This window comes from Salmo salar, unplaced genomic scaffold (assembly GCF_905237065.1).
Source record: "Salmo salar unplaced genomic scaffold, Ssal_v3.1, whole genome shotgun sequence".
Classification (NCBI taxonomy): domain Eukaryota; kingdom Metazoa; phylum Chordata; class Actinopteri; order Salmoniformes; family Salmonidae; genus Salmo; species Salmo salar.
Window position 1 is genome coordinate 1 of NW_025549292.1, and position 27,768 is coordinate 27,768.

Consider the following 27,768-nt stretch of genomic DNA (forward strand, 5'->3'; position numbering starts at 1 on the left):
CTGATAAGAACAGATACTACACTTGATCTGAGCCAAAAGGCCGAGAAGCGATAACCCACAAATTGACCCCTGCACCCGCCGGGCCCGGGGGCCTCGGCAGACCTCATCGGTTTGGCAAAAGTTGGCTCCTCCTCACCCAACGCTTCCCCTGGTGACAGGCGGGTGTGTTTTTTAAAAAGTCGCTAATGCGTCGTTAGGTCACTAGCTCTTTAATCCTAGTGCGACTATTTGTTCAATGCCCGGCAAATACACCAGTCATCGTCGGGCTTGAACTCAATTGCTCGAGCGACTACTTTGAGTGGAAAAAATACGCCCGGTCGGTCAGCCCGGCTTCAAGTCAAACGCCTGAGCAAAAGTCTCGGCGTCATCTCTGTCAATTTCTCTTGAAACAAGATACCGGGCTCTGCCAGAAGCAAAGCCCTTCCAAAAATACGTTGAACTCGTAAGTGTTCCTCTCCACGGAAGTCTTTAGTAAAAGGCGAAAGGCTTGTGCGTAATGAAGAGAAACCAGAGTCGTATGGAAGTCAGAGGTCGGGGCCCGAGACACACACGGTGCACTCTAGGCCGGGTCCCGCATGGTGGTCCCCGAACCCACTCTTCCAAGTTTTCGAGGGCTGTGGGTAAAAAGTCACAGACAGACAGACAGACAGACAGACAGACAGACAGACAGACAGACAGACAGACAGACAGACAATCCTGGTGAAGTGATTGTATTTTTGGGGGGGCTCAAAAACACACACACACACACACACACACACACAATCCTGGTGAAGTGATTGTATTTTTTTGGGGGGCTCAAAACACACACACACACACACACACACACACAATCCTGGTGAAGTGATTGTATTTTTGGGGGGCTCAAAAACACACACACACACACACACACACACACACACACACACACACACACACACACAAACAATCCTGGTGAAGTGATTGTATTTTTTTTGGGGGGCTCAAAAAACACACACACACACACACACACACACACACACACACACACACACACACACACACACACACACACACACACACACACACTCCTGGCCAATGTATTATTATATTTTTTTTTTTTTTTTTGTTTTAAGTAAAATGGCGGGAAAACGGGGGACCCCCATGAAGGGGGCTTCGCACTTGTTTCAGTTTGGATGATTCTTCTTTTTTCATTCCTTCTCTTCTTCTGCTAGCTGTTTTACATAGATTTGGTGTATTTCTTTTTCCTTGACAATGGGAGAAAAGTGTTGCACCATTCCCGGAGGTACTGCAATACCGGGTCGATGCGTGGAGCGGACGGAGCAAGCCCCATTTCCGACTCCCTGTTCGAAAAATCCATTTAATATGTAGTCCCCCGATGGGGGACGTATCAGATATTAAACTGATAAGAACAGATGATTCAAAGCTTTTATTCTAACTTTTCAAGCATTTACACAGTAAACAATTCACATGTCTTTTAACCTTTTAGTTGCCCCTATCCAAACAGAACTAGTAACAAAAAACAACCCATCAGTTTTCCAAAAACTCTGAAACCCTCTCTCTCTTGGAAGAGATGGGCAACCAACACCCTCCCACAACTTTTCTAGGGGGCTGCAGCAAAATCAAATACAAACACAAGCCATCAATAAACATAAGTAATCCAAAACCCCAAAAACCTACCAACCTGCCTTCTAAACCTTAACTACCTGACCAGCCCCAACCCCCCCTTTCCACCGCTCTAAGGCAGCATGGTGACCCCACTTCCTCTCCTCCTTCTTATCCTCCCTCTCAAATCTCCCTCCACTCTCCTCACTATTCCCTCCACCCCCAGTCTGCTCCTGACTTAACCAGGCCCTGCCTGGCATCCCACAGCCCTTTCTTAAAAAGACTGATAAGCAGCCACAACAGAAAACGATCCCTACCTACCCCCCCGCTCTCCCCACCCCTCTCTCCACCCCCACCCATGTTAAAACAAAACCCTCCTTCACTCTCCCTAGCAACCCCTGAGCCCTGGCCCACACTACTCCTGCGAAAGCACAGTCCCAGTACATGTGGCGTATTGTCTCCTCCCCACCACAAGTTGGTCTCGGGCACTGGGGGACCGTGCCCAAGCTATGCCGGTACATGATGGATCTTACCGGCAAGCACTTGTGGAGGCTTAACCAATTTAGATCCTTAAGACGATTGTCTAGGCCCCGCGCCTGTATGGTCTCCCAGACCACAGCAGGGGTACCCACCACAGGGGCGCACAAACGGTCCGTCTGACCTCTTCGTACAGGCGTCTGTGGTCCAAACCTACTCGGGCGACTTCAACCTCGGGATGCGCACGTAGCCACTTTGCCGCATGGCTGAAGTGCCACGGCAGCTGTTCAGCCCGAGGACCCGTGTTGGACCACACCATTATGCTTCTCGCCTGGTACGAGAAAAACACCCGCAGGAAATAACCGGAGGGATGAATCACTGGATTAGCGAGCTCATTCAATAAAAACGAAACAAAATCGAGTCCAGCTTGAGTGGGAAGTGTGGAACTCCTCTCCCTCCCTCCCCGATGGTTGAGAGCATGCGAGCCCTGGCGACATACTCATACCTGCCCCCCACATGAACTGAAACACGAGCATTACTAGCCCCCCTCCTCATGCTCGCTGGCAAAGGATAGATGTATGCCAAGTACAGAAGGGAAGGCAGTACATCCACTTTCAGGACCAGGACCTTGCCCAAGAAAGACAAGGATCTGGCCTTCCACATTGCCATCTTCCTCTGTACCACAGCAACTCTCATGTTCCAGTTCAGGGTCGCGGAGCCGGAGGTCTCAAAAAGGACCCCAAGAATCCTCAGGGCCCCATTACAGAGAGATAGTCCCCCGGGCACGTCCGTCCTGCCCCGCCATCTGCCGAAATACTTAACAGACGACTTGGCGAGGTTAAGGACCGCTCCCGACCGCGGGTAAAGTCTCCAATTATGGCCAGAGACCTTAGCAGGCATGAGTCCTTGCACAAAAGCAAGGTGGTGTCATCTGCGTACTGTGTCATCTTAACATGCAAACCGCCGCTTCCAGGGACCAGCAAGCCCTCCACCCCTGCGTCAGCCCTAATGGCAGCCGCCAGGGGCTCCATATAGAGCACGAAAAGGAGTGCCGAGAGCGGGCATCCCTGCCTGACCCCTGATGAGAGGCCAAACACGTCACCCAGATGGCTGTTTATGCTCACCCGGCACCCCGCTCCCACATACAAAATCTTGATCCACTTTATAAAGCGATCACTAAACCCTAACCTACCTAATACTCTGAAAAGAAAAGCCCTACTGACGCGATCAAAAGCCTTGGCCTGATCAGCGCCGCTACCATCAGAGGTAGACTTCTATCCTCAACCCAGGCGATGGAGTCCCTGATCAGTTGGAGGTTCCACCTAATGGAACGGCCTTCCACCCCACACGTTTGATCCTCATGGACAACGTAGGGAAGGGCTGTGCGCAAACGGTCTGCCATGACCTTAGCTAGTATCTTGTAATCTACGCACAGCATGGTCAACGGCCGCCAGTTGCTAAGGTCGGCGGCGTCCCCCTCTTGTAGAGGAGGGACAGCACACCTACAGCCATCGACCTGCCCGGGACTCCAGTCTCGAGAACGGCCGTCAGGACTTCGAGGACCACCGGTCCAAGCATACCCCAAAACTTGAGGTAAAACTCAGCCGGCAGCCCATCCATCCCAGGCACCTTCCCTTTCCCCATCCTCTTGAGGGCGCTCTCCACCTCCTCTAGTGTTATCGGGGCTTCCATCGCCTTTCTAATGTCCTCCGGCACACGCCGGGACAAGTGTTCTAAGAACACGGTACCCTGCTCTTTTTCTACTACCCTCTCCTGGAAAAACCCCGGAAATGGTCAGTTGCCACCCTGACCATCTGCTCCGGCTCCCTAACCACCCTACCCTGTCCATCCCTCACCCCATAAAAAACCTGTCTTATCTGCTTTTCCCTAACTGATTTGAAAAACACTGCAGAGCAGGTCTCATTCTGCTCTATAAACTCAGAGTGTGCGCGCTGCAGGAAAGCACGGGCCTTCCGCTCGTGCACCTCCCTGAGCTGAGCCTTGAGGCTGGTAGCGTGCTCAACGTCCATCGAAGTACCGAGGTTACCAGCCTCGTACTCAAGATCGAGTAAGCGTTGGAGCTGCTCCACCTCCCTTCTCTCCTCTCTCCCCTTCCTCTTACAAAACCAATAATAAATACCCTAATTCTTACCTTAACTACCTCCCACCATTCCAAAACCCCTCCGCACATTGGCCGGAGACCCTCAAGCCCCCGAAAAAAAACAGAAAAAACATTTACAAAAGCCCGCTCCTCCAGGATATCCCGGTCGAGCTTCCAGTACCCCCTACCGAAAAGGCAGACAGGCGCCTTGACCCGAAGGAGTACCCGTCGTGATCCGAGAAAAACACAGGCAGCAGACGCCCAGACAAAAGCCCCAAGGATTTGGGTAGAAATACATAGTCCAGCCTCCGCTCGACCCCCGAGAGTTACGCCACGTGGGACCTGCTAGCGCCGGAGTAGTGTTAAGGCCTCCATCCACCAGACCATGGCTTGCCATAAGTCCGGTGATGGCCCCCACGCTACTATCCCCTACCCCTCCTAATTCTACATTAAAATCCCCTCCCACTATCAAAACTCTGTTTGTGGCACACAGAGGTGCCAGACTCTCCACCATCTCCCTTCTCTCTGGCACCGTCTGTGGCCCGTATACCCCTATAATCCTAAGTCTAAAATCCCCTAACGTTATGTCCACCCCCAAAACCCTCCCCTGCATTGCAACGTACGTGCCTTCCACCTTCACCTCCCTAGTCCCAAACAAAATCCCAACCCCTGATGAGTGGACACCCCCACACTCCACACCGACTTCCCTTTTACCCACTCTTTTTTAAACTGCTCTACATCCCCCCCCATCCCTTAAATGTACCTCCTGCAAGAAACAAAAGGTAAAACATATGTTTGATAAACAACTAAAAACAGCAGTTCTCTTTACAGTGTCCCTTAGACCCCGAACATTCATAGTCATTATTTGAATGTTTGCCATGGTTGCACATTTAAAAAAGAAAAATCAACCAGGTGCAGGGTTCAAGTACTCACTCTGTCTGGTGGGTAAAGGTCCTCATCGATCATGGACGCTGGACCAGCAGCCCCCGAGGCCCCCCCAACCCTCCCACCCCCCATACCGTCCTCCTGAGAACCCCATGACGCAGGGAAGGGGTTGGGGATGGGGGTCCCAGCGTCCCAGAATTAACCTGAGACACCCCATCCCCATCTGGCAAAAACAGCCCCGGGGACGACAGGTCCGCGTCCATCCGGATGATTGGGAGAGATGGACCCGCGAGGACAGGGAAGACACCTCGGCAGTACTGACCATCTCCCCAACCCCTCGTACATCCACGGACAAAAACCCTTGACCCGCTACCTCTGAGGCCTCCCCATCCACTGCGTCCCCCCCTCTGAGAAGCCCAAGATGCAGGTAAGGGGTTGGGGTTGTGGATGGGGGTCCCAGCGTCCCTGAAAAAGCCTGAGACACCCCATCACCGTCGGGCATACACAGCGCAGGGGTCACCAGATCTATTTCCATCTGGGTGGGTGTGAGAGATGAGACCAGCGGTGACAGGGGAGTCACCTCTGTGGCACTGTCCCCAAATACCCTCCCCACCCCTTCCAGCCCACTCTGGCCCTCTCCCGTCTCGAGGGAAAGCCTCTTTTTCTTTTTCTTCCTCCGGGCCTCACCCGATTCCAATAACAGCCCTGACTCCTGCTGGGCCTGCTGTGCTGTGGATGCGTCCCTCTTCGTTCTTGGAGTGGCTGGCAATGGCGAGATGGACCCCCATTCCGCCGTCCTCGTTTGTGAGACCTGGATCTCCTCCACCATCTCCCTCATCTCCCCCACGAGGGCCCCGAAAGCCTCTTCATCTATGAAGACTTCGTCGAGGGATGAGCCCAACTCTCCCGTTGCTCCACCAACCTCTCCCGGCGGCCTACTGATGGATTGAGTACCCGTTGACACCTGGGTCTCCGGGACCACCTCCACCGATGACCTCTCCAAAACGACCTTACCCCCGACGTTTGGAGCTGGCAAGGACCGGGCTTGCTTCTCCGGTTCCCCACTCACCATCCTCCTTGCTGCCTCTTCCGGCCTGTGACCTAGGTCCCCTTCTCCTAGCCTCCTCTTCTCCTCCACGCCCTTTCCTCCGGCCATCCTTCCCCCAGCAGCCGCTGCCGCGTATGTTTGTTGCCTCGCCGGGCACTCTCGAAACAGGTGCTGCTTACTGCCACACCCATGACATTCTTTTGGTGCCGTACAATTTTTGGCCTCATGTTCCTCCGACATGCAAAACCTGCATTTTACCAGCCCACATGAAGCTGTTCCATGCCCGTACTCCCTGCATTTCCTGCAGAAAGGTGGCTGACGAGCATAGAACAGCATGCCTCTGTCCGACCCTAAAGAAAACACCGCAGGGGGATGCAAAAAGCCCTCAAACCCCCCGGATCTTCCCTTAGGAGCACCTGGAATTGGCGGCGGCCGTTCCAGAAGCCCAGCGAGTCCTTTACATATCTGGCTCCCGATGTTACCTCGCAGTAGCGACCCAAAAGGCTGCCACTGCCATATCCGTCACGTGTGGATTATACATATGTATATTTATTGTTCTAAAATTCCTTCTTGCCAGGCACACGATGTTGAAAAAGGACAGAGGTCTCTCCCCCTTTGCCTCCTTTACCTTCTCCATTACTTCATCACTCTTACTTTCCGTGTAGAAAGTTACATCGTATGCCTCCTCCATTGAGTTCCCCTGCAGGCACATCACATCTGGGACTTTCAGAGATAGCGCCCCCATCAACACGGTCCTCGCAAAGGTGTCCCTCGGCATCCTTACTTCTCCTTCTTGCTTCCATGCAAATCTTACTGTGTTCTTTAGTCCGGCCCTCGGAACCGACCCTGTGTTCCCGCTACCCGCCATTTCGGTATGGCTGTATTTTAAATTTGTTTAGATTTTTCCCGCCAAAAATCTAAAACTCTCTCACCGCCCTCCGGCCATCGGCTTTTAACTCAGCGAGCTTTGAGGCACCGCAGTACCGAGCTTGATCTGAGCCAAAAGGCCGAGAAGCGATAACCCACAAATTGACCCCTGCACCCGCCGGGCCCCGGGGCCTCGGCAGAACCTCATCGGTTTGGCAAAAGTTGGCTCCTCCTCACCCAACGCTTCCCTGGTGACAGGCGGGTGTGTTTTTTTTAAAAGTCGCTAATGCGTCGTTAGGTCACTAGCTCTTTAATCCTAGTGCGACTATTTGTTCAATGCCCGGCAAATACACCAGTCATCGTCGGGCTTGAACTCAATTGCCCGAGCGACTACTTTGAGTGGAAAAAATACGCCGGTCGGTCAGCCGGCTTCAAGTCAAACGCCTGAGCAAAAAGTCTCGGCGTCATCTCTGTCAATTTCTCTTGAAACAAGATACCGGGCTCTGCCAGAAGCAAAGCCCTTCCAAAAATACGTTGAACTCGTAAGTGTTCCTCTCCACGGAAGTCTTTAGTAAAAGGCGAAAGGCTTGTGCGTAATGAAGAGAAACCAGAGTCGTATGGAAGTCAGAGGTCGGGGCCCGAGACACACACGGTGCACTCTAGGCCGGGTCCCCGCGGGTGGTCCCCGAACCCACTCTTCCAAGTTTTCGAGGGCTGTGGGTAAAAAGTCACAGACAGACAGACAGACAGACAGACAGACAGACAGACAGACAGACAATCCTGGTGAAGTGATTGTATTTTTGGGGGGGCTCAAAAACACACACACACACACACACACACACACACACAATCCTGGTGAAGTGATTGTATTTTTGGGGGGGCTCAAAACACACACACACACACACACACACACACAATCCTGGTGAAGTGATTGTATTTTTGGGGGGCTCAAAAACACACACACACACACACACACACACACACACACACACACACACACACACACACACACACACACACACACACAAACAATCCTGGTGAAGTGATTGTATTTTTGGGGGGCTCAAAACACACACACACACACACACACACACACACACACACACACACACACACACACACACACTCCTGGCCAATGTATTATTATATTTGTTTTTTTTTATTTTTTTTTAAGTAAAATGGCGGGAAAACGGGGGACCCCCATGAAGGGGGCTTCGCACTTGTTTCAGTTTGGATGATTCTTCTTTTTCATTCCTTCTCTTCTTCTGCTAGCTGTTTTACATAGATTTGGTGTATTTCTTTTTCCTTGACAATGGGAGAAAAGTGTTGCACCATTCCCGGAGGTACTGCAATACCGGGTCGATGCGTGGAGCGGACGGAGCAAGCCCCATTTCCGACTCCCTGTTCGAAAAATCCATTTAATATGTAGTCCCCGATGGGGACGTATCAGATATTAAACTGATAAGAACAGATTTTTTTTTTTTTTATAAAATATATTTATTACGTTCAATGCCTTTCAATACAAAACCATTTATCAATCAAAAATCATATCTAGGCATTTTTAAACTATAACACAAACACTAAACCCCAAAACAAAGACTCGTCTTCCCTTCCCTTCCCACCTACAAACCAAAACCCATACCCACATCAAATACCTTAAGAAACTCACCCTATACTCCCGACCGACGGGGACGCCTCCTCCACTCCTGACGCTCCTCCGTCGGCCACCATCCCCTCTCCCCTGAAAACACCACCAATACCCGGCACACCCACACTCTGTGTCTTGTGCCCCCCACTCAAATCCACCACCCCCTCCTCCGGGCTCCGGCTCGAGCACCCCATGTCCCCAAACAGGAAACTTTCTCCTTCCTCCATTCCCCATTCCTTGGCCATGCCTGGTAGGTCCAGCTCTGCCAGGGGTGTAAAGAACATGAAGAAGAGGGAGCCCACGAGGGCCCTGCAACCTCTCCTTCCTGCCCTTCCCCCACCCCCCTTTTACCACCCTTCTTCCTCCTGCTGCCCGGTCGCTCCCCCTTCTTTGGCCTCTTTATAGGTGGAGGACGCAGCCAGGGAACATCCCTTTCTGCGTCCGTCAGCCCCCCCTCGCTTCGTTCATATTGTCCGGCAGCCCCCCACCATCTCCCTCAGCTCCTCCACCCGTGATCTCACCTCTTTACTGTCCCCCCACTCCTTCACTCCTTCTCCTACTGGTCCCGCCACCACTGCCTTCTCTGTCTCCTCCCTTTCTGTCTCTTTCTTCTCCACCACCTTCTTCCCTGTCTCCTTCCTTTCTGTCTCTTTCTTCTCCACCACCTTCTTCCCTGTCTCCTTCCTTTCTGTCTCTTTCTCCTCCACCACCTTCTTCCCTGTCTCCTTCCTTTCTGTCTCTTTCTCCTCCACCACCTTCTTCCCTCTCTCCTTCCTTTCTGTCTCTTTCTCCTCCACCACCTTCTTCCCTGTCTCCTTCCTTTCTATCTCTTTCTTCTCCACCGCCGTCTTCCCAGTCTCCTCCCTCTCTGTTGCCTTCTCCGTCTCCTTCCTCTCCACAGCCGTCTTCTCTGGCCCCTTCACTCTCCTGTCTCCTTCCTCCTCCTGCTCTCCTTCAGCCTTCTGCCCTTCCGTTTCCACTATGCTGTTGTCTTCTTTTTCTTTTTCTCCTCCCGCTTCCGTTTTCTCCTCCTCTTCCACCCGTGTGTCCGCTCCCTCTGTTCCAGTACTCAGTTCTTGGTCCCTCCTTCTACCCCCCATCCCGGCTCTCGTTCCCCCCAGCTGCAGACGCGTATGACCCTTGACGCGCCGGGCATTCACGCCACAGGTGCGTCAGCATGCCACACCTGTGACATGCCTTCGGCGCGTCACAGTCCCTCGCCTCGTGCTCTGCAGATCCACAATACCTGCACTTCTTTATGCTGCACGAGGCGAGGACGTGGCCGTGAGGCCATACAACGCCTGCAGTACGGAGGCTGACGGGCATAATGCAACGTCCCCTGTCAGCCCCCAGGGAGAACATCGCCGGAGGATGGAGGTATCCACCCAATCCTTTTGGGTCCTCTCTTAGGAGGGCCTGGAAACCCCTCCTCCCGGTCCAAAAACCCAAAGAATCCTTGAGGTGCCTTCCTGAGGAGACACTATCCATGTATCTCCCCAGAAAGGCCCTCACCTCCTCGTCCTTCACGTAAGGGTTGTAAATGTTCACATTCACAACCCTGAAATTACTCTTCGCCAAGCTGGTCACCAAGTAATGAGACACCGGCCTCTCTGCTTGCACTTCTCTCGCCCTTCTGAGAACGTCATCGTGCTTCACTTCAGTGTGTAGCGCCACATCGTATGCCCCCTCCAAAGGGTTGTCTTGGAGGCAGAACACATCCTCCACCGTCAGTCCAAGGATCTCAATCAAAATGGTCCTCCCAAACTCATCTCTGCCAATTGGCTCCGTCGCCTTATCCTTCCAGGCAAACCGCACCGTATTCGCCAGCCCCATCCTAGGGACTGGCCTCCATGTAGAAGCCTGCGCCATCTCCGCAAAAAAATTGGCGCACTTCGCCTCCGCTTTCTTCAAAAGAAAAACTGAAAAAGAGCGGCAAAATAAACCAACCGTGAATCCAAATACCAAAACAACAAACTTTCCTCCCTCCTGCCTTCCTTCGACCTTTTGGCTCAGCGGGCTTTGGGGCACCTCGGTACCAAGCTTGATCTGAGCCAAAAGGCCGAGAAGCGATAACCCACAAATTGACCCCTGCACCCGCCCGGGTCCCCGGGGGCCTCGGCAGACCTCATCGGTTTGGCAAAAGTTGGCTCCTCCTCACCCAACGCTTCCCTGGTGACAGGCGGGTGTGTTTTTTTTAAAAAGTCGCTAATGCGTCGTTAGGTCACTAGCTCTTTAATCCTAGTGCGACTATTTGTTCAATGCCCGGCAAATACACCAGTCATCGTCGGGCTTGAACTCAATTGCCCGAGCGACTACTTTGAGTGGAAAAAATAGGCCGGTCGGTCAGCCGGCTTCAAGTCAAACGCCTGAGCAAAAAGTCTCGGCGTCATCTCTGTCAATTTCTCTTGAAACAAGATACCGGGCTCTGCCAGAAGCAAAGCCCTTCCAAAAATACGTTGAACTCGTAAGTGTTCCTCTCCACGGAAGTCTTTAGTAAAAGGCGAAAGGCTTGTGCGTAATGAAGAGAAACCAGAGTCGTATGGAAGTCAGAGGTCGGGGCCCGAGACACACACGGTGCACTCTAGGCCGGGTCCCGCGGGTGGTCCCCGAACCCACTCTTCCAAGTTTTCGAGGGCTGTGGGTAAAAGTCACAGACAGACAGACAGACAGACAGACAGACAGACAGACAGACAGACAGACAGACAGACAGACAATCCTGGTGAAGTGATTGTATTTTTGGGGGGCTCAAAAACACACACACACACACACACACACACACACACAATCCTGGTGAAGTGATTGTATTTTTGGGGGGGCTCAAAAACACACACACACACACACACACACACACAATCCTGGTGAAGTGATTGTATTTTTGGGGGGGCTCAAAACACACACACACACACACACACACACACACACACACACACACACACACACACACACACACACAAACAATCCTGGTGAAGTGATTGTATTTTTGGGGGGCTCAAAACACACACACACACACACACACACACACACACACACACACACACACACACTCCTGGCCAATGTATTATAATTTGTTTTTTTTTTTTTTTTTTTAAGTAAAATGGCGGGAAAACGGGGACCCCCATGAAGGGGGCTTCGCACTTGTTTCAGTTTGGATGATTCTTCTTTTTCATTCCTTCTCTTCTTCTGCTAGCTGTTTTACATAGATTTGGTGTATTTCTTTTTCCTTGACAATGGGAGAAAAGTGTTGCACCATTCCCGGAGGTACTGCAATACCGGGTCGATGCGTGGAGCGGACGGAGCAAGCCCCATTTCCGACTCCCTGTTCGAAAAATCCATTTAATATGTAGTCCCCGATGGGGGACGTATCAGATATTAAACTGATAAGAACAGATTTTTTTTTTATAAAATATATTTATTACGTTCAAAACCCAACAAAAATCTTATACAAATCAATCAATTCAAACACAAATTCCATTAAACATTTCAAAACTATTCAATAATAACCAAACCCAAAAACCAAAAGTCATGGGAGCATTTTCCCTCCCCTTCCCATCTACAAACCAAAACCCACACCAAAAAATCAACGAAAAACTCACCCCATCCCGACCGACGGGACGCCCTCTCCACTCCTGACGCTCCCCCGTCGGCCGCCATCCCTCTCCCCTGGAAACACCACCAATACCCGGCACACCCACACTCTGTGTCTTGTGCCCCCCACTCAAATCCACCACCCCCTCCTCCGGGCTCCGGCTCGAGCACCCCATGTCCCCAAACAGGAAACTTTCTCCTTCCTCCATTCCCCATTCCTTGGCCATGCCTGGTAGGTCCAGCTCTGCCAGGGGTGTAAAAGAACACGAAGAAGAGGGAGCCCACGAGGGCCCTGCAACCTCTCCTTCCTGCCCTTCCCCCACCCCCTTTTACCACCCTTCTTCCTCCTGCTGTCCGGTCGCTCCCCCTTCTTTGGCCTCTTTATAGGTGGAGGACGCAGCCAGGGAACATCCCTTTCTGCGTCCGTCAGTCCCCCCTCGCTTCGTTCATATTGTCCGGCAGCCCCCCACCATCTCCCTCAGCTCCTCCACCCGTGATCTCACCTCTTTACTGTCCCCCCCACTCCTTCACTCCTTCTCCTACTGGTCCCGCCACCACTGCCTTCTCTTTCTCCTCCCTTTCTGTTTCTTTCTTCTCCACCACCTTCTTCCCTGTCTCCTTCCTTTCTGTCTCTTTCTTCTCCACCACCTTCTTCCCTGTCTCCTTCCTTTCTGTCTCTTTCTTCTCCACCACCTTCTGCCCTGTCTCCTTCCTTTCTGTCTCTTTCTTCTCCACCACCTTCTTCCCTGTCTCCTTCCTTTCTGTCTCTTTCTTCTCCACCACCTTCTTCCCTGTCTCCTTCCTTTCTGTCTCTTTCTTCTCCACCGCCGTCTTCTCTATCTCCTCCCTCTCTGTTTCCTTCTCCGTCTCCTTCTCCACCGCTGTCTTCTCCGACCCCTCCACTCTCTTATCTCCTTCCTCCTCCTGCTCCTTCTCTCCTTCAGCCTCCTGCTCCTCCTCTCCTTCAGCCTCCCGCCCCTCCGATTCCACCGTGTCCACTTCTTCCTTTTCTTCTTCTGCTCCTGCTGTCGTTTCCTTCCTTCTCCCGCCGTGCGTCCCTTTCCTCCGTCCCTGTTCCTGGCTCTTTGTCCCCTCCTCTTCTACCCCCCATCCCCGGCTCTCGCTCCCCCCAGCTGCAGACGCGTATGACCTCTGACGCGCCGGGCATTCACGCCACAGGTGCGTTAACATACCACACCCGTGACATGCCTTCGGCGCGTCACAGTCCCTCGCCTCGTGCTCCGCAGATCCACAATACCTGCACTTCTTTGTGCCGCACGAGGCGAGGATATGACCATAGGCCATACAACGCCTGCAGAACGGAGGCTGACGGGCATAATGCAACGTCCCCCGGTCAGCCCCCAGGGAGAACATAGCCGGAGGATGGAGGCAGCCTCCCAGGCCTTTCGGATCCTCTCTAAGGAGAGCTTGAAAACTTCTCCTCCCATTCCAAAATCCAATGGAGTCCTTGAGATGCCTCGCTGAGGATATATTGTCCATGTATTTCCCCAGGAAAGACCTCACGTCCTCGTCCTTTACATGGGGTTATACATGATAACTGTTACCAACCTAAAACTATTCTTCACCAAGCTTTTCACCATGTAATGACACATGGGCCTCTCTTTCTCCACTTCTTTCACCTTCCGCATTATTTCCTCGTGCTTCTCCTCTGTATAAAACGTTACGTCGTAGGCGACCTCCAAAGGGTTCTCCTGGAGGCAAAACACATCCTTTACCCCCAAATTGAGCACTCCCATCAGCAGGGTCCTTCCGAATGCCTCCCTTCCCAACGGTTCCATATCTTTCTCCTTCCATGCAAAACGTATAGTGTTAGCAAGTCCAATCCCAGGGACCGACGTATACGTAGTGTTCCGTGCCATCTCCTCCCGGAGAATGACACACTCGATATTGCTCTTGCTCTTTTCAAAAGAAGGAAAAACCCAAAAGTACCTTGTCAAATAGAATCCCAAAAGAGATTCTAACCAACTAAAACAAAAATACCGCCCTCCTATCTCCGACCTTTTGACTCAGCGAGCTCTGGGGCACCTCGGTACCAAGCTTGATCTGAGCCAAAAGGCCGAGAAGCGATAACCCACAAATTGACCCCTGCACCCGCCCGGTGCCCGGGGGCCTCGGCAGACCTCATCGGTTTGGCAAAAGTTGGCTCCTCCTCACCCAACGCTTCCCTGGTGACAGGCGGGTGTGTTTTTTTTAAAAGTCGCTAATGCGTCGTTAGGTCACTAGCTCTTTAATCCTAGTGCGACTATTTGTTCAATGCCCGGCAAATACACCAGTCATCGTCGGGCTTGAACTCAATTGCCCGAGCGACTACTTTGAGTGGAAAAAAATACGCCGGTCGGTCAGCCGGCTTCAAGTCAAACGCCTGAGCAAAAAGTCTCGGCGTCATCTCTGTCAATTTCTCTTGAAACAAGATACCGGGCTCTGCCAGAAGCAAAGCCCTTCCAAAAATACGTTGAACTCGTAAGTGTTCCTCTCCACGGAAGTCTTTAGTAAAAGGCGAAAGGCTTGTGCGTAATGAAGAGAAACCAGAGTCGTATGGAAGTCAGAGGTCGGGGCCCGAGACACACACGGTGCACTCTAGGCCGGGTCCCCGCGGGTGGTCCCCGAACCCACTCTTCCAAGTTTTCGAGGGCTGTGGGTAAAAAGTCACAGACAGACAGACAGACAGACAGACAGACAGACAGACAGACAGACAGACAGACAGACAGACAGACAATCCTGGTGAAGTGATTGTATTTTTGGGGGGGCTCAAAACACACACACACACAATCCTGGTGAAGTGATTGTATTTTTTGGGGGCTCAAAAACACACACACACACACACACACACACACACACACACACACACACACACACACACACACACACACACACACACACACAATCCTGGTGAAGTGATTGTATTTTTGGGGGGCTCAAAACACACACACACACACACACACACACACACACACACACACACACACACACACACACACACACAAACAATCCTGGTGAAGTGATTGTATTTTTGGGGGGCTCAAACACACACACACACACACACACACACACACACACACACACACACACACACACACACACACAAACAATCCTGGTGAAGTGATTGTATTTTTGGGGGGCTCAAAAAACACACACACACACACACACACACACACACACACACACACACTCCTGGCCAATGTATATATTTTTTTTTTTTATAAATTTTTTTTTTAAAGTAAAATGGCGGGAAAACGGGGGACCCCCATGAAGGGGGCTTCGCACTTGTTTCAGTTTGGATGATTCTTCTTTTTTCATTCCTTCTCTTCTTCTGCTAGCTGTTTTACATAGATTTGGTGTATTTCTTTTTCCTTGACAATGGGAGAAAAGTGTTGCACCATTCCCGGAGGTACTGCAATACCGGTCGATGCGTGGAGCGGACGGAGCAAGCCCCATTTCCGACTCCCTGTTCGAAAAATCCATTTAATATGTAGTCCCCCGATGGGGGACGTATCAGATATTAAACTGATAAGAACAGATTTTTTTTTTTATAAAATATATTTATTACGTTCAAAACCCAACAAAAATCTTATACAAATCAATCAATTCAAACACAAATTCCATTAAACATTTCAAAACTATTCAATAATAACCAAACCCAAAAACCAAAAGTCATGGGAGCATTTTCCCTCCCCTTCCCATCTACAAACCAAAACCCACACCAAAAAATCAACGAAAAACTCACCCCATCCCGACCGACGGGGACGCCCTCTCCACTCCTGACGCTCCCCCGTCGGCCGCCATCCCCTCTCCCCTGGAAACACCACCAATACCCGGCACACCCACACTCTGTGTCTTGTGCCCCCACTCAAATCCACCACCCCCTCCTCCGGGCTCCGGCTCGAGCACCCCATGTCCCCAAACAGGAAACTTTCTCCTTCCTCCATTCCCCATTCCTTGGCCATGCCTGGTAGGTCCAGCTCTGCCAGGGGTGTAAAAGAACACGAAGAAGAGGGAGCCCACGAGGGCCCTGCAACCTCTCCTTCCTGCCCTTCCCCCACCCCCCTTTTACCACCCTTCTTCCTCCTGCTGTCCGGTCGCTCCCCCTTCTTTGGCCTCTTTATAGGTGGAGGACGCAGCCAGGGAACATCCCTTTCTGCGTCCGTCAGTCCCCCCCTCGCTTCGTTCATATTGTCCGGCAGCCCCCCACCATCTCCCTCAGCTCCTCCACCCGTGATCTCACCTCTTTACTGTCCCCCCACTCCTTCACTCCTTCTCCTACTGGTCCCGCCACCACTGCCTTCTCTTTCTCCTCCCTTTCTGTTTCTTTCTTCTCCACCACCTTCTTCCCTGTCTCCTTCCTTTCTGTCTCTTTCTTCTCCACCACCTTCTTCCCTGTCTCCTTCCTTTCTGTCTCTTTCTTCTCCACCACCTTCTGCCCTGTCTCCTTCCTTTCTGTCTCTTTCTTCTCCACCACCTTCTTCCCTGTCTCCTTCCTTTCTGTCTCTTTCTTCTCCACCACCTTCTTCCCTGTCTCCTTCCTTTCTGTCTCTTTCTTCTCCACCGCCGTCTTCTCTATCTCCTCCCTCTCTGTTTCCTTCTCCGTCTCCTTCTCCACCGCTGTCTTCTCCGACCCCCTCCACTCTCTTATCTCCTTCCTCCTCCTGCTCCTTCTCTCCTTCAGCCTCCTGCTCCTCCTCTCCTTCAGCCTCCCGCCCCTCCGATTCCACCGTGTCCACTTCTTCCTTTTCTTCTTCTGCTCCTGCTGTCGTTCCTTCCTTCTCCCGCCCGTGCGTCCCTTTCCTCCGTCCCTGTTCCTGGCTCTTTGTCCCCTCCTCTTCTACCCCCATCCCCGGCTCTCGCTCCCCCAGCTGCAGACGCGTATGACCTCTGACGCGCCGGGCATTCACGCCACAGGTGCGTTAACATACCACACCCGTGACATGCCTTCGGCGCGTCACAGTCCCTCGCCTCGTGCTCCGCAGATCCACAATACCTGCACTTCTTTGTGCCGCACGAGGCGAGGATATGACCATAGGCCATACAACGCCTGCAGAACGGAGGCTGACGGGCATAATGCAACGTCCCCCGGTCAGCCCCCAGGGAGAACATAGCCGGAGGATGGAGGCAGCCTCCCAGGCCTTTCGGATCCTCTCTAAGGAGAGCTTGAAAACTTCTCCTCCCATTCCAAAATCCAATGGAGTCCTTGAGATGCCTCGCTGAGGATATATTGTCCATGTATTTCCCCAGGAAAGACCTCACGTCCTCGTCCTTTACATGGGGGTTATACATGATAACTGTTACCAACCTAAAACTATTCTTCACCAAGCTTTTCACCATGTAATGACACATGGGCCTCTCTTTCTCCACTTCTTTCACCTTCCGCATTATTTCCTCGTGCTTCTCCTCTGTATAAAACGTTACGTCGTAGGCGACCTCCAAAGGGTTCTCCTGGAGGCAAAACACATCCTTTACCCCCAAATTGAGCACTCCCATCAGCAGGGTCCTTCCGAATGCCTCCCTTCCCAACGGTTCCATATCTTTCTCCTTCCATGCAAAACGTATAGTGTTAGCAAGTCCAATCCCAGGGACCGGCGTATACGTAGTGTTCCGTGCCATCTCCTCCCGGAGAATGACACACTCGATATTGCTCTTGCTCTTTTCAAAAAAGAAGGAAAAACCCAAAAGTACCTTGTCAAATAGAATCCCAAAAGAGATTCTAACCAACTAAAACAAAAAATACCGCCCTCCTATCTCCGACCTTTTGACTCAGCGAGCTCTGGGGCACCTCGGTACCAAGCTTGATCTGAGCCAAAAGGCCGAGAAGCGATAACCCACAAATTGACCCCTGCACCCGCCCGGGCCCGGGGCCTCGGCAGACCTCATCGGTTTGGCAAAAGTTGGCTCCTCCTCACCCAACGCTTCCCTGGTGACAGGCGGGTGTGTTTTTTTTTAAAAGTCGCTAATGCGTCGTTAGGTCACTAGCTCTTTAATCCTAGTGCGACTATTTGTTCAATGCCCGGCAAATACACCAGTCATCGTCGGGCTTGAACTCAATTGCGAGCGACTACTTTGAGTGGAAAAAATACGCCGGTCGGTCAGCCGGCTTCAAGTCAAACGCCTGAGCAAAAAGTCTCGGCGTCATCTCTGTCAATTTCTCTTGAAACAAGATACCGGGCTCTGCCAGAAGCAAAGCCCTTCCAAAAATACGTTGAACTCGTAAGTGTTCCTCTCCACGGAAGTCTTTAGTAAAAGGCGAAAGGCTTGTGCGTAATGAAGAGAAACCAGAGTCGTATGGAAGTCAGAGGTCGGGGCCCGAGACACACACGGTGCACTCTAGGCCGGGTCCCCGCGGGTGGTCCCCGAACCCACTCTTCCAAGTTTTCGAGGGCTGTGGGTAAAAAGTCACAGACAGACAGACAGACAGACAGACAGACAGACAGACAGACAGACAGACAGACAGACAGACAGACAATCCTGGTGAAGTGATTGTATTTTTGGGGGGCTCAAAACACACACACACACAATCCTGGTGAAGTGATTGTATTTTTGGGGGGGCTCAAAAAACACACACACACACACACACACACACACACACACACACACACACACACACACACACACACACACACACACACACACACAATCCTGGTGAAGTGATTGTATTTTTGGGGGGCTCAAAACACACACACACACACACACACACACACACACACACACACACACACACACACACACACACAAACAATCCTGGTGAAGTGATTGTATTTTTGGGGGGCTCAAAAACACACACACACACACACACACACACACACACACACACACACACACACACACACACACACAAACAATCCTGGTGAAGTGATTGTATTTTTGGGGGGCTCAAAAAACACACACACACACACACACACACACACACACACACACACGCCAATGTATTTTTTTTTTTTTTTTTTTTTAAAGTAAAATGGCGGGAAAACGGGGGACCCCCATGAAGGGGGCTTCGCACTTGTTTCAGTTTGGATGATTCTTCTTTTTTCATTCCTTCTCTTCTTCTGCTAGCTGTTTTACATAGATTTGGTGTATTTCTTTTTCCTTGACAATGGGAGAAAAGTGTTGCACCATTCCCGGAGGTACTGCAATACCGGGTCGATGCGTGGAGCGGACGGAGCAAGCCCCATTTCCGACTCCCTGTTCGAAAAATCCATTTAATATGTAGTCCCCCGATGGGGACGTATCGAGATATTAAACTGATAAGAACAGATTTTTTTTTTTTATAAAATATATTTATTACGTTCAAAACCCAACAAAAATCTTATACAAATCAATCAATTCAAACACAAATTCCATTAAACATTTCAAAACTATTCAATAATAACCAAACCCAAAAACCAAAAGTCATGGGAGCATTTTCCCTCCCCTTCCCATCTACAAACCAAAACCCACACCAAAAAATCAACGAAAAACTCACCCCATCCCGACCGACGGGGACGCCCACTCCACTCCTGACGCTCCCCGTCGGCCGCCATCCCCTCTCCCCTGGAAACACCACCAATACCCGGCACACCCACACTCTGTGTCTTGTGCCCCCCACTCAAATCCACCACCCCCTCCTCCGGGCTCCGGCTCGAGCACCCCATGTCCCCAAACAGGAAACTTTCTCCTTCCTCCATTCCCCATTCCTTGGCCATGCCTGGTAGGTCCAGCTCTGCCAGGGGTGTAAAAGAACACGAAGAAGAGGGAGCCCACGAGGGCCCTGCAACCTCTCCTTCCTGCCCTTCCCCCACCCCCCTTTTACCACCCTTCTTCCTCCTGCTGTCCGGTCGCTCCCCCTTCTTTGGCCTCTTTATAGGTGGAGGAACGCAGCCAGGAACATCCCTTTCTGCGTCCGTCAGTCCCCCCCTCGCTTCGTTCATATTGTCCGGCAGCCCCCCCACCATCTCCCTCAGCTCCTCCACCCGTGATCTCACCTCTTTACTGTCCCCCCACTCCTTCACTCCTTCTCCTACTGGTCCCGCCACCACTGCCTTCTCTTTCTCCTCCCTTTCTGTTTCTTTCTTCTCCACCACCTTCTTCCCTGTCTCCTTCCTTTCTGTCTCTTTCTTCTCCACCACCTTCTTCCCTGTCTCCTTCCTTTCTGTCTCTTTCTTCTCCACCACCTTCTGCCCTGTCTCCTTCCTTTCTGTCTCTTTCTTCTCCACCACCTTCTTCCCTGTCTCCTTCCTTTCTGTCTCTTTCTTCTCCACCACCTTCTTCCCTGTCTCCTTCCTTTCTGTCTCTTTCTTCTCCACCGCCGTCTTCTCTATCTCCTCCCTCTCTGTTTCCTTCTCCGTCTCCTTCTCCACCGCTGTCTTCTCCGACCCCTCCACTCTCTTATCTCCTTCCTCCTCCTGCTCCTTCTCTCCTTCAGCCTCCTGCTCCTCCTCTCCTTCAGCCTCCCGCCCCTCCGATTCCACCGTGTCCACTTCTTCCTTTTCTTCTTCTGCTCCTGCTGTCGTTCCTTCCTTCTCCCGCCGTGCGTCCCTTTCCCTCCGTCCCTGTTCCTGGCTCTTTGTCCCCTCCTCTTCTACCCCCATCCCCGGCTCTCGCTCCCCCCCAGCTGCAGACGCGTATGACCTCTGACGCGCCGGGCATTCACGCCACAGGTGCGTTAACATACCACACCCGTGACATGCCTTCGGCGCGTCACAGTCCTCGCCTCGTGCTCCGCAGATCCACAATACCTGCACTTCTTTGTGCCGCACGAGGCGAGGATATGACCATAGGCCATACAACGCCTGCAGAACGGAGGCTGACGGGCATAATGCAACGTCCCCGGTCAGCCCCCAGGGAGAACATAGCCGGAGGATGGAGGCAGCCTCCCAGGCCTTTCGGATCCTCTCTAAGGAGAGCTTGAAAACTTCTCCTCCCATTCCAAAATCCAATGGAGTCCTTGAGATGCCTCGCTGAGGATATATTGTCCATGTATTTCCCCAGGAAAGACCTCACGTCCTCGTCCTTTACATGGGGGTTATACATGATAACTGTTACCAACCTAAAACTATTCTTCACCAAGCTTTTCACCATGTAATGACACATGGGCCTCTCTTTCTCCACTTCTTTCACCTTCCGCATTATTTCCTCGTGCTTCTCCTCTGTATAAAACGTTACGTCGTAGGCGACCTCCAAAGGGTTCTCCTGGAGGCAAAACACATCCTTTACCCCCAAATTGAGCACTCCCATCAGCAGGGTCCTTCCGAATGCCTCCCTTCCCAACGGTTCCATATCTTTCTCCTTCCATGCAAAACGTATAGTGTTAGCAAGTCCAATCCCAGGGACCGACGTATACGTAGTGTTCCGTGCCATCTCCTCCCGGAGAATGACACACTCGATATTGCTCTTGCTCTTTTCAAAAAAGAAGGAAAAACCCAAAAGTACCTTGTCAAATAGAATCCCAAAAGAGATTCTAACCAACTAAAACAAAAATACCGCCCTCCTATCTCCGACCTTTTGACTCAGCGAGCTCTGGGGCACCTCGGTACCAAGCTTGATCTGAGCCAAAAGGCCAGAAGCGATAACCCACAAATTGACCCCTGCACCCGCCGGGCCCCCGGGGGCCTCGGCAGACCTCATCGGTTTGGCAAAAGTTGGCTCCTCCTCACCCAACGCTTCCCTGGTGACAGGCGGGTGTGTTTTTTTTTAAAAGTCGCTAATGCGTCGTTAGGTCACTAGCTCTTTAATCCTAGTGCGACTATTTGTTCAATGCCCGGCAAATACACCAGTCATCGTCGGGCTTGAACTCAATTGCCGAGCGACTACTTTGAGTGGAAAAAATACGCCGGTCGGTCAGCCGGCTTCAAGTCAAACGCCTGAGCAAAAAGTCTCGGCGTCATCTCTGTCAATTTCTCTTGAAACAAGATACCGGGCTCTGCCAGAAGCAAAGCCCTTCCAAAAATACGTTGAACTCGTAAGTGTTCCTCTCCACGGAAGTCTTTAGTAAAAGGCGAAAGGCTTGTGCGTAATGAAGAGAAACCAGAGTCGTATGGAAGTCAGAGGTCGGGGCCCGAGACACACACGGTGCACTCTAGGCCGGGTCCCCGCGGTGGTCCCCGAACCCACTCTTCCAAGTTTTCGAGGGCTGTGGGTAAAAAGTCAGACAGACAGACAGACAGACAGACAGACAGACAGACAGACAGACAGACAGACAGACAGACAGACAGACAGACAATCCTGGTGAAGTGATTGTATTTTTGGGGGGCTCAAAAACACACACACACACAATCCTGGTGAAGTGATTGTATTTTTGGGGGGCTCAAAACACACACACACACACACACACACACACACACACACACACACACACACACACACACACACACACACACACACACACACACACACACACACACAATCCTGGTGAAGTGATTGTATTTTTTGGGGGGCTCAAAAACACACACACACACACACACACACACACACACACACACACACACACACACACACACACACACAAACAATCCTGGTGAAGTGATTGTATTTTTGGGGGGCTCAAAAACACACACACACACACACACACACACACACTCCTGGCCAATGTATTTTTTTTTTTTTTTTTTTTTTTTTAAGTAAAATGGCGGGAAAACGGGGACCCCCATGAAGGGGGCTTCGCACTTGTTTCAGTTTGGATGATTCTTCTTTTTCATTCCTTCTCTTCTTCTGCTAGCTGTTTTACATAGATTTGGTGTATTTCTTTTTCCTTGACAATGGGAGAAAAGTGTTGCACCATTCCCGGAGGTACTGCAATACCGGGTCGATGCGTGGAGCGGACGGAGCAAGCCCCATTTCCGACTCCCTGTTCGAAAAATCCATTTAATATGTAGTCCCCGATGGGGACGTATCAGATATTAAACTGATAAGAACAGATTTTTTTATTTTTATTTAACCAAACCATTCATTGTAAACACTTTACATTTCCCAAAATACTGGACATTTCAAAACCGGGACATGGAAAAAAACCACATAATCAAGCAAACAGTACATACACTTTGGCCAACCACTGCAACAAGGCCTCTTACTCATAAAAGGTACTTCCAGCGTTCCTTAGAGGCATGGAAGCCATATTTGTCCACATCGAAATCAAACCTTTTCCTCAGGTCAGCTCTAACCCTACTTACCACTCCACCCACTCCCCAGTCCACATTGGATTTAACCAAAACCGCCCTTGAATCCCACAGAGCTACCTTCCCCAAGGAAATCAAGAGCCAGATTAAAAAGGATCCCCTCCCGCTCCTGATCCCCAAACCCCTCCTCAACATAATTGCATCAAAGGATAGAATCCCCAGCATCTGGAAGAAGGAGCCCAAATCCCCCAAACCCTCCTGGCATAGGAGCACTCCCAAAAAGTGTGACGGAGCGTCTCCTCGCCTTCACACCCTTCCCTTGGGCATATCTTGACCTTTGACAGGCCGTGCCTGTAAAGGACCTCCCTAACTGGCAGACGCCCATGTATACACAACCAATTTAGATCCTTCAACCTGTTAGAGAGACCCTTTTGCTGAATTGCCTGCCATACCACCGGCCCTACCCCATAGACACCGACAGGACCCCGCTTAGCCACCAAGGTCCTGTATAAAGCCCTGTGGTCCATGCAGAGCAGACCCTCCTGGCACTCAGTGTGCCTTCTGCTCCACTTCACCGCATGTTCAAAATGAGCTGGGAGGGATTCCGCCTTAGGTCGAGAGTTGTCCCAGGCTATCAACCTCCGCAGAGGGAAAGATAGCCAAAACAAAGCAAAAGCCTTGTAACCATGGTTACAAGGGTTAACCAGACTTTTACATATTGAAGAAAAGAAAATAGTGTCTAACTTCAGAGGGATGTCAGGCACTCCCCTTCCTCCCTCCTCCACTGATTGCACCATCCAGTCCCTTTTTATATACTCATAGCCCCCCAAACAAAAGAAAAAATGGTTCGCACTAAATCCTTCCTGTAACGAGGAGGTAAAGGAAAAACATAGGCCAAATAAACCAAGGACGGAAGAATGTCTGCTTTAATGACTAGAACCCGTCCACTCATAGAGAGCCGACGAGCTTTCCAGAGGCCCACTTTGGTGCGCACTTTCGCGATCCTCTGCCCCCAGTTAATTCCCTCACTACCTGTCACTTCAAAATCCACTCCCAGGACCCTCATAGGCCCCGAGCAGAGCGGGAGGCCACTGAGGCCTTCCTCTCTCCCTGCCCATGGTCCAAAAAACTTGACTGAGGATTTCCCCAGGTTGACCCCTAGCCCCGGATGCCAGTCCGAACTCCCCCAGGACCTCCACCGCCCTGGCGACACTCCCCTCGGATGTCAGAAACAAAGTCATGTCATCCGCATACTGGGAGATCTTGACCTCTGAAGAGCCCCCACCAGGGGGCGGAGGCCCTAATACGTGCATCTGCCCGAATGGCTGCTGCCAGCGGCTCCATGTACAACACAAAGAGCAGTGGAGACAACGGGCAGCCTTGACGTACCCCAGTCTGCTGAGGAACCACCTCTCCTGCATGCCCATTTACCAAAACCCTACTTCCCACTGCAGTGTATAGAATCTCCACCCACCTCATAAACCCAGCCCCAAAACCCATCCTTTCCAACACTGAAAAGAGGAACCCATGGTGCACCTTATCAAAAGCTTTTTCCATGTCTAAGCCCACCAACATGAGGTGCACCCCTCTGTCCTGGGCCCAAGCAATACAGTCCCTCACCAGACTCAGGTTCCATTGTATGGACCTCCCCTCCACCCCACAGGTCTGGTCCTCATGTATGACATGGGGCAGAGCCTTCCTTAGGCGGCCCGCAAGGACACGGGCTACCACCTTATAGTCTGCACACAGTAGCGTAATGGGCCTGTAATTCCCCAGGTTATCCCTTTCCCCTTTCTTGTAAAGCAGCGTCAAAATCCCCTCCCTCATTGAAGACCCCAGGAGCCCTGAATCATATACCGCCTTAACTACCAACAGAAAATCTCTGCCCAAAATCTCCCAAAAGGTAACATAAAACTCCCGGGGAAGCCCATCGCAACCTGGCACTTTGTTGGTTGGTAAACCCCGCAAAGCAGCCTCAACCTCCTCAAGCTCGAAAGGGCGATCGAGATCAGAGGCTTCCTCCGGGGGAACCTTTTCCCTCAAAAACCCCAGAAAGACGTGTTCTTTCGACCCATCTATGTCCTTTTCCCTAAAGGACTCTTGGTAGAAAGATGACGCTGCTTCCACCATCCCCTTTGGGTCCGATACCATTCCCCCCTTTTCTGTTCGCAGCTGAGCAATAACTGCTTTGGCATGGGCAGCTTTTACCTGTTTGAAAAAATATGAACTGCTAGCCTCACCAAACTCGAACTTATCTCGTTGACACCTAAAGAGAAAGTCCCTGGCCTTACCCTGAAAATACAGGCCCAACTTACTTTTTAAAACCTCCATCCTCTCCACATCCCTCACCTCACCCTTATTCTCGGCTGACACCAAAGCAGTCAGCTCCCCCTGAAGCCGCCGAAAAACCTCCCTGTCTGCTCGGGCCTTAGCGACACAGTGCGAAATAGCCAGGGTGCGCACATTGCGCTTTACGCACTCCCACCATTCAACTAGGGAGCCAAAAAAGGCTTGAGGTCCCCCCATAGCTCATAATGGGATCTAAAAGCCTCCCTAAAGGAAAGATCCGCCAAAATTTGGGAATTTAATTTCCAAAACCCTCTTCCAAATATTGGCACGTCTACCGAGAACACTACCTGGACTTGGCAATGGTCAGAAAACCAGACCGGAGAAACAGTGACTTGCGATATTGGCACAGATACAGGTAAAAAAATGAAATCTATACGACTACGGGAACCCCTTGAATTTGCCCATGTCATACCCTCCCCCTTGGGGTCGCAGACTCTGAAGGAGTCCCTAAAAGAAAAATCTTTAACCACAGAAACCAAATAGGGAAGGCTAAAGTCCCCCGTACCTTCGAAAGAGACATTGAAATCCCCCCCCAAAACCACAGTTCGGTTAGTAACACAAATATCTGGCAGAGCCAAAAAAAGATCTTTCCTACCTCGAGGCTCTGCAGGTGCATAAATGTTAATAAAACGAAACTTCGCCCCCCTCCAATCTGCATCAACCACTAAAACCCTCCCCTGTATAACAGAAAAGGAACCCACCACACAAAAGTCCCTATCCCCAAACAAAATCCCCACCCCAGAGGAGTGCACCCCCCCTATCCCCCATCTGGACTCTCCCTTCGCCCACTCCTTTGAAAAAACAGGAACATCCCCCATATCCCTTAAATGAACTTCTTGTAGAAAACAAACCTGGAAGGAGACACAGGAAAGGTACTGAAACACCCCTCCTCTCTTCCCCATATCCCTTAATCCCCTTACATTCACTGTTATTACTGTGAAAAGTGCCATAAGAAATAAACAAGGAAATAAGCAAGATCACCCAGCGTCTCCATACAGTCTGTCAGATAGGAGCCTCCCCATCCCGCTGTCACTCACCCCTTCCAGGTACCGGTCACTGTTCGGCGTGCCTGGTGCCACGAAAGAGCGTTCAGGGCTGGAAAAGTTCACACAGGCTGATACCTGTCCGCAGACCAACGACTCTTCCCCAGGACTGGAAGTGTGGTCTCCCCCTGACAGTACCTGTGCACAGTCCATTGAGGCCTCCTCAGGATTGGTGTCCATCTCCGTGGTGCCTGTCCCAGGAAGCGCAGGAACCAAGCAGATCCCCTGGACCTGCTCCCTAGACCTCCCCACCGAGGCTTCAGAGGCTGCTAATGCAGGAACCTTCAAGATAACAGAATCCTGTGTCTCGGCCCCCACATCTGACCCTTCATCCCCGGTATCAGGATTCAGCACTGTGAACCGGTTGGAGATGGCCACCAAAGGCCTCCTGTGTTCTTCCATCGCTACCCGACCAGCGACCCTCCTCCTCTTCTTTCTTTTCCCCTTGTACACCTTCCCGGACTCTCCATTGTCTGAAGATGCCGATCCAGTCGACCCGCCCCCGAAGACGACCTCATCTTCCGCGAGAGGGTTCGGGTAGCCGAGCTCGTCTGACATCTCACTCAGTATACTATCCTCCCAGGCTCCCGTCAGCAGTTCCATCTCCTCCACAGTCCCCTTCGGACTGCCCTCCTTTACTGTACTTTCCCCTGGGGCTTTCGCCACCTCCTCTGCTGCCGCTCGGATTTCCTCAAGGACCTCCTCTATTGGCCGGAGGGGAGAGCCCGCAGCACCTTCCTCGGGGCCATCACCGGCTGCCTCCGCATAGGTCCGTTGCCTATTTGGACAGTCTTTAAACAAGTGGCCCTGCTTCCCACAGCCATTGCATACTCGAGCCTCCCTGCAGTTGGCTGCCCCGTGACCTGGTTTCCCGCAGTTTCTGCACTTCAGCAGATTGCACCCCGTGGCCAAATGACCGAAGCTACGGCAGTGCCTGCAAAAACTTGGTTGGCCTGAATAAAAAAGGTACCCCCGGTCCACTCCAATGGAGAAATAGGCTGGTGGGTGCACCAACTTATCTGCTCCTTCCGGATCTCTGTTCAGTGCGACACGGAATTGCCTCCTCCCTGACCAGATCCCATACC

General features: G+C 51.6%; 6 non-coding genes and 7 pseudogenes across 6 annotated transcripts; all 13 read right to left on the bottom strand.

Annotated features, from left to right (window-relative positions):
- LOC123736379 (uncharacterized) lies at positions 1-52 on the bottom strand (annotated as a pseudogene).
- Positions 53-399: 347 nt separating this feature from the next.
- Positions 400-516, bottom strand: LOC123736380 (U5 spliceosomal RNA). Its single transcript, XR_006766085.1, has one exon. It is a non-coding gene; the product is annotated as a U5 spliceosomal RNA (small nuclear RNA).
- A 723-nt stretch (positions 517-1,239) lies between these two features.
- Positions 1,240-1,406, bottom strand: LOC123736394 (uncharacterized; annotated as a pseudogene).
- A 6,052-nt stretch (positions 1,407-7,458) lies between these two features.
- LOC123736381 (U5 spliceosomal RNA) lies at positions 7,459-7,575 on the bottom strand. The gene has a single exon (XR_006766086.1). It is a non-coding gene; the product is annotated as a U5 spliceosomal RNA (small nuclear RNA).
- A 705-nt stretch (positions 7,576-8,280) lies between these two features.
- LOC123736374 (uncharacterized) lies at positions 8,281-8,456 on the bottom strand (annotated as a pseudogene).
- Positions 8,457-11,028: 2,572 nt separating this feature from the next.
- Positions 11,029-11,145, bottom strand: LOC123736383 (U5 spliceosomal RNA). The gene has a single exon (XR_006766088.1). It is a non-coding gene; the product is annotated as a U5 spliceosomal RNA (small nuclear RNA).
- A 698-nt stretch (positions 11,146-11,843) lies between these two features.
- On the bottom strand, positions 11,844-12,016 carry LOC123736373 (uncharacterized; annotated as a pseudogene).
- Positions 12,017-14,630: 2,614 nt separating this feature from the next.
- LOC123736384 (U5 spliceosomal RNA) lies at positions 14,631-14,747 on the bottom strand. Its single transcript, XR_006766089.1, has one exon. It is a non-coding gene; the product is annotated as a U5 spliceosomal RNA (small nuclear RNA).
- Positions 14,748-15,579: 832 nt separating this feature from the next.
- Positions 15,580-15,753, bottom strand: LOC123736375 (uncharacterized; annotated as a pseudogene).
- Positions 15,754-18,368: 2,615 nt separating this feature from the next.
- LOC123736385 (U5 spliceosomal RNA) lies at positions 18,369-18,485 on the bottom strand. The gene has a single exon (XR_006766090.1). It is a non-coding gene; the product is annotated as a U5 spliceosomal RNA (small nuclear RNA).
- Positions 18,486-19,303: 818 nt separating this feature from the next.
- Positions 19,304-19,479, bottom strand: LOC123736377 (uncharacterized; annotated as a pseudogene).
- Positions 19,480-22,095: 2,616 nt separating this feature from the next.
- Positions 22,096-22,212, bottom strand: LOC123736386 (U5 spliceosomal RNA). The gene has a single exon (XR_006766091.1). It is a non-coding gene; the product is annotated as a U5 spliceosomal RNA (small nuclear RNA).
- A 731-nt stretch (positions 22,213-22,943) lies between these two features.
- LOC123736376 (uncharacterized) lies at positions 22,944-23,122 on the bottom strand (annotated as a pseudogene).
- Between the last annotated feature and the right edge of the window lie 4,646 nt (positions 23,123-27,768).